The sequence below is a fragment of the Rhamphochromis longiceps genome, linkage group LG9 (genome assembly GCF_057381845.1).
Source record: "Rhamphochromis longiceps isolate RC_006_pf linkage group LG9, R_longiceps_female_GT1.1, whole genome shotgun sequence".
Classification (NCBI taxonomy): Eukaryota; Metazoa; Chordata; class Actinopteri; order Cichliformes; family Cichlidae; genus Rhamphochromis; species Rhamphochromis longiceps.
This window is the reverse complement of record NC_140565.1, coordinates 19884316-19891309: the sequence shown is the minus strand read 5'-3', so window position 1 is coordinate 19891309 and position 6994 is coordinate 19884316. Positions and strand designations below refer to the sequence as shown.

The 6994-nt window shown below is 38.1% G+C and overlaps 2 non-coding genes across 2 annotated transcripts; one reads left to right on the top strand and one right to left on the bottom strand.

Annotated features, from left to right (window-relative positions):
* Positions 1–6236: 6236 nt before the first annotated feature.
* Positions 6237–6322, bottom strand: trnay-gua (transfer RNA tyrosine (anticodon GUA)). Its single transcript is given in 2 exon segments — positions 6237–6272; positions 6286–6322. It is a non-coding gene; the product is annotated as a tRNA-Tyr (tRNA).
* Positions 6323–6754: 432 nt separating this feature from the next.
* Positions 6755–6827, top strand: trnaa-agc (transfer RNA alanine (anticodon AGC)). The gene has a single exon. It is a non-coding gene; the product is annotated as a tRNA-Ala (tRNA).
* Positions 6828–6994: the final 167 nt, after the last annotated feature.

The following is a 6994-nucleotide window of genomic DNA, read 5'->3' as shown; positions in this document are numbered from 1 at the left end:
CTGTTTTTAAGTGCACGTTTCTGAAACTGCTTAATCTAGCATGTGACGGTGTCAGTGGCACATCACACATGCAAGCACACGACGGCACACGCTTTACCCCTACTGCTTTAAATATACATCTTGGAAAGCTTTTTCATTCATTAATTCGCTCCTCAGCCATCTTTTTTTTTGCCACACTCACACAAAAACTACCACACACCATGCATGGTGTTATATACTAGCACTGAGCATCAGTCTCAGGAGTTTTAATAAAACAGGTAAGGTGCAAACCTGCAAATTCCCTTCGGTGCCACAAGTGCAGTGTCTGCTTCTGAGAACCCCCAACACTCCACTCCCTGAGGACAATGTACCACGGTATCCCTAATTAATAATCTTCTACTACACTGCAAGAATCACTGGAGTTATTTTATTTTCCTTTACTGGCAGTTTTTCTTTCCTCTATAGGTCTCTTTGAAAAGCAGGTTCATTATGTGCACACACAAACACAAAAACATAAAGAAACTGCGGATTTCTGATAGATGCTTATGATGCTCATATGTAATTTTAATGCTCATCCTCTGGATTGTATTTATGATCAGGTTAAAACTGAAGAAATGAACAGCATGCTTTTGAAAATGTATCACTGTATGTATCTGGAGCCATCTTGTGGTAAAAAAGGGCCATTACAATGACAGTGTGCTTTTAGATTTAAAACAAAAAAATAAAAATGATGTTCATTTAAACGAAAGAGCATCTCAAACATAATATAAAAATATAAAATAGAATATCTGGTTACTGCTACCAGCTTTCTGAATGTTGCATATCTTCTACAAATACCGCAAAATCTTTCAGTATGACAAGCTAATACAAAGATCACACAAACATAGCTCACCTAATTAAACATTTATGCTTTATGTGGAAAAGAATATGTCGAGATAAATACTACAAACTACATAAAACGATCATTTCAATTGTTTTAAACCGAGGCCCGAATGTTTCCCAATCGCCTCATCTCTCGTTTCCATCTACGCTGTGCACAATATATCTAATTAAAAAAAGAGTGTGAATCACAAGGTGTAACAGCATAATTGTGACTGCAGTGTCTGTGCTGTGCTGACGTCTGCAATGATGTCAATATGCAGCTGTGAAACATGCTGGACATACCCTGTTTTCTTTCTGCCACTAGATAGCACCCTTTTATTGTGTTGAAGGCCTGCACAAGTTACAGTGACAGCTCCGTAGTACAAGTACAGTACGATACAGTATTATCCTTTTTTGGTAACCATTAAGAGTTGAATTGTTTATTTATTTAAATGTGTAAAAACTGATTTATTATACAAATGTTATTAAGCAATTGGATCAAAACTCAACAATTAACAGATTAGATGTAACACTGACATTCATTGTCTGGCACAGGTGGAGATAAAATATTAGCCAACAACTGCAAGGTTCTCTGCTTCTCCCCTCTGTAACTGTGCTATCTAAGAAATTACCTCGTAAGTTATTTGGCCATAAGGCTGGTATTTTGCATAACAAAAACTTGATTTGTTAACTGGCGAGTGGGTAGTCTCAAATACTTTAATACTGTGTCTGCCTCTGCATTAAAAACTACAAAATGATCTTTGCACCTTGCACCTCTGTTTCCCCCTCATTAAGATCTCAGCACAGAAGTTAAGAAACAGTTTATTGATCAAGCTCCTGTAACGATGCATGAATAATTACCTCAATGACAGAATGAATATTCACAATAATCCCACTATACTGTGTTCATGCTTTACCCTTCGTCTAAACCAGATACCTCCTGATATTTGAACAATCAGCTACCAGCTGTTAAAATCACCCTGCTTCACTATCCTATGAAACAAAGCTTTAAAGGACTGCACTGTTCATGGTTTACAGGCTGTGAGGTTTAAACCAGGCTGAGACAAGCACTTGAATGCTGAGTGCATTTCAGTTTCCCATGACCATGCGGTGCAGCGGTGCTTGTTAAAACAGGCTGACGTCTCTTTTACGTCACCGCACGGCAGAGGATGTTACATAAAGTTAGGAGTGAAAATCAGGCTGATTGATTTCATCTTTCCTCTAATCAAGTGACTTTATCGAATAGGATGTTAGACATTTATATGTGAGTGAGAGTTATCGCATCTCGTTCATCTGTTTATCCATCTCCCAGAAAGAGTGTGGCACACTTTTACTCTAACTCCATTTTCATTTTCATTTAGTTCAGTTCAGTTTTATTGAACTGATCACAACAGCAGTCGCTTCAAGAAGCTTTATATTGTAATGTAGAATAACAGAGTTAAAATCCCAACAATCAAACACTCCTTTAGAGCAAACACTTGGCAATAGTGGAAAGAAAAAACTCCCTTTTAACAGGAAGAAACCTCCAGCAGTACCAGGCTCAGGGAGGGCCAGCTATCTGCCACGCGTTGGGTGTGAGCAGAAGAAGACGGGACAAAAGACACACTGTGGAAGAGAGCAGGGGAGTAATAATAAGTAGTAAAATGAGGAGTGGTGCGTGTGTGTGTGAGGACACAAAGAGTGTGAAGAACAAACACTAAGCATAACTAAGGAAGGATTCAGGATCACCCGGTCCAGCTCAATCAATTTGTGGATGACAAGATTGGGATTTTTCCGCTCTAAAACATTGTAGGTTGACATGTTTTGTTACACAACTGAGCCAAGTTGTGCAATTTTGAGCCATATTATACAACAGCATGAAAGGTGCATTTTAAATGAGATCTTAACACAGATGTTAGTGGCCTGTATAGGGGACGGACTCTAAAGCCAAAGATAATGTGGCTACTGGAAAAATGCTGACTGAGCCTTTTTTTCAGAGTCACTCTTTGAGTTTTGTGGGTTGTTTTGAGTATTTTTAAGTAATTTATCATGGCTGGAAAGTGACTCGGTGAGTTTGTGTCTTGATCACAAATGACACAAATGACGTGATCTCAACATAATGAGATCGCGTCTAAGTTGAGTCAAGCCTGACCTTTACTTATATTGTCATGGATCCCAGTCTGTAATTTTTCCATTAATCCCTCTAACAAACAAAAAATATAGAGAAATATTAAAACATTTTCATAGCTTAAATGATCTGTATTCATTTACACACTACTACTTGTGTTTTGAAGGTATGGTCAAAAATAACTTCTAAATATATACACAGCAATGAAGTACTAGAAAACGTTTCTATTTATTACGATTAAAACAAGTAAGCTATATCTACAAAGTGTGACAATATTCCATTATGCCCAATTAGATTTTCATGATATTGTTCATTTAAAAGAAACAGAATAAGGTACTGTACTGCGCTCTTGATCTGCAGACCAGAAGCTATTAAAGTCCGACAGGCACAGGTGAACCTGGAAGCATTTTAGAGGATAATCTGACATGCATTCTTTAAAAAAAATACCAAAAAGTAGAGGCACGCCTCCTCACTGCTAACCTTAAAGGTCACTGCATGTTGAAGGTTCCTGCTCATTTATTCATATGATAGGGGATTGCTTACTTTTACAATGAAGTACCTCTTATATTATCCAGACTCTTGGCTGTAACAGTACACAGGACCACATGTAGTTTTCTTTTATAACTTATCATCACTGTGCATCTGGAAACGCCAGAGAAAAGATCTATTAGCTGGGATAACTAAGAGGACTCACTAAAAATGTAATCAGGGTAATCACCGAGCACTGGATCTTCTATTTCTTGGAGAAAATAAATGTGAATGCTGCTGCTAAATCAACTATAAATATTTGGTGTACAGCTGCTGTATCTCTTTGTATGTAACCCCAGTATGACCTCAGCAGTACTGCTCATAGTATCACAGTATCATAAACAGGCCTGCGTTATCATTTTGTTCTTTTGCAACATTAACACAGTGACGGCAAATCCTCGAAACTGCCCAGAGTATCACTAGTTCAGACCTGAACTATCCAGAAGTTGCATAAATGGATAAAGATCTGACCTTGCTTTTTTTTTATTTAACTACATCCTTGGCATTTAAAAATAATGTGAAGCCTAGCTGATGGTGTCTGTGTTCATTTCAGATGGAATACCTTTTAAGTCTTGCTAATTACTGTTCGACGTTAATATTTCTTCATCCCAAGCGAATCCGCGGTGAATTACTGCTACCTTTAAAATTACTATTCATTCTAGGGTATGATCATACTTTTTCTGACCCAAAGACTCTCAGCTCAGTGGATGATTTAGGACAGATATGGAGATGAAGAAGAAATGGACATTATCTGGAATTGCTCGCAGAGAGTTTTTAAATCACAGGCACTGACTGCTTGCCATCTGCGTGAATACAATATGACTTCCACCTAACTGAAATATTCATACAAGTGAACAGATGGCACCCTTTGCTCTGCTCCCTTTTCTGGTTCCTTATACACTTTCATCTTGCTTATGAGTTTGTAGACATCTTATGTGTGGGGTTATGTGTGAGCGCAGGTGTATTTCATGGCCTTGGCAGTGCATGCAGACCTTTTTCACGATTCACGCAAAGCACCGCTTACCAACGCCGAGCGAAAGAGGGGAACAGGAGTTTCACACTGTGCTCTTTAAATTGGCAGCTTTTAGCCTCAAAGGCAGCACTGTCTGGCATTCATATTGGCCTTTCATCTCCAAGTAATCTCCACACTGCTCTTAATTTGTCAATCTTTGTTGGATTTTTACTAACAGGCGCTGCAATATTATGAGTCAGATAGTAATGGCTGAAAAATTATGAATTCACTTCAATCACAAAGACATAACCCAGAACATCTTCTTAATTGATCTCATTTGAATTCACTTTTATCTAAATGGTGAGCATCTGAGCAGCCTGTGCTTGTCGCTAATGAATATGTAATCATGCTAGTTCAGCCTTTTTAGAGGTTACTGATTAAAACTGAATAAAGTGGTGTGCCCACAGCATCACAAAATGACAAAAAACTTCAGTTGTAGTACATCACAGAGAAAAAACACATCAACAGAAAGGAAAACTGGGTGAGACACACATGAAAAGCTAAATGACAAAAATTAGTAAGAGCGGTGTTTTACATTTACATAGACTTGCAAATCACAAGAGATGGGAACTTTACTATTTGAATGTGTATATTTCTCATCCTTTTCCCCCCATTTTATTATTATTTTTTTCACCTTTTTTCTCATTTCTTAAAGTTGATTCCTAACCTGCAAACCCCGGAGTGGACACTAAATGAAACAAAGAGACAAATTAGAGAGTGTGAGAGAGACATTCATTCATTTTCAGTATTGACATCTGTCTAAAATGTTTAAATATGACTCATTGATTCTGCATGAAAAGCACTGTGTGCACATCTATGTGGCTTTATATAAAAGGAAAAGAGGTGCGAGGAAGGCAGATGTCATATTGTATGAGTCAGATGAAAAGAAAAAAGAAAAAGATGAGGTATGCTTAAATGGGTCAGAAGCTTCCACTATGAGGATCCTGCTACGTTCGCTTTGACATTGAGTTTCTAATTAAAGAGTATGTAAATATTTTTTGTATAGGTCAAATGTTTTGAAAAAGTGCATCTTTAATTGCTTCGTTTGCGTGGGACATTTAGACGTGACAAATATTTGGAAATAAAGTGAGGAACTCATACAGATTCATGAAGATGAGCACTCCATTAGCAGAGGACAGGGGTTTTAATTTGTAATTGAAATAATGAGAATCAGTGGACGGAGGAATAACAATCGCTTGCCACAGTCCTCCACACAACTGTTAATTACGGTCTCTGAGTCATCCATCTGAATGTGTTCGCAGCACCTTTATAAGTCATTTCACAGTCAAACAAAGTGATAAAGTCTGTTTTCATCATGAGTGGAGAGATAATCAAACACTAAACAATCACTTTTAAATTCCCTTTTTGAACAGAGTGCTTGCAGGTGTGATCATTTCTTATTTAACATGCACAGCAGATTTGCAGGATATGCTGTGTATTTGTGCTGACTAGACCATCACTGCAGGCAGTGCAGTGCCAAACATTTTCAAGCTCACTTCTATCTTTCATCCACCCAAAAAATCTACTCGATTCTGTGGGAAAGTTTAAGAAAATCATCAAATCTGTTTTTATGGATTAGCATTTATTTTTAGAAAAATACATTAACTGCCAATACTAGCCATTTTTTTCAACATCTGAAATATGCATTTTCATTAAAAGAAATGATTAGAGAAGCTTCATAGAACAGCAATTCTTAGCAAATTTGTAAAAGCGCTCAGAATTTCAGGTGGAGGGGAAAAAAATACTCTCTCCTTCGAGCCGGAGTCGAACCAGCGACCTAAGGATGTCTGGGAAACCACTACAGTCCTCCGCTCTACCAACTGAGCTATCGAAGGGAGCTGACGACTACAGCTAACCCATGGGTATTTATAAGATCGGCTCGTAAAACGCTTTATGCTCTGCTTCTGCGTAAAGTCACAAATATGGCGGACGCCCTGTTCGGTTAACGTGTTTTCGGGAAATTTGCATTCGCTACTGTTTTCCACTTGAGCTAAATGGTTGTGTGTAAGAGTTTCCCCACATATCTCAAGTAACTTGGTGTCCCCCAAAGGAACTTTAACATTGCAAGCCTTTCAATAACTTAGCAGCTATTAAACCCTGTTATTATTCATATTCGTTAGAGCTAACCTAGACAGCTTAATAATGCTACCTTACCGCACTGTATTTCGGCATGATATGCGAAATATATCAAACACTACACCGCAAGATTGGACCGACTACGTATCTCACGAGCAATAAATACACAAACAACGAGTGACTTCCGTACCGGGGAATTAGCTCAAATGGTAGAGCGCTCGCTTAGCATGCGAGAGGTAGCGGGATCGATGCCCGCATTCTCCAATAACATTTTCATTCAATGTAAGGCCTTTAACATGCTAACAAACACCAAAATGTTTTAACTGAATTGTTCTTTTCTGTTTTTTAAAATAGTAGCAGTTATCACCTACATTTAAGGATGCGGTGAATACACCCAATGTTATGGTTGTCGTCCTTATGCTGTTCTCTAA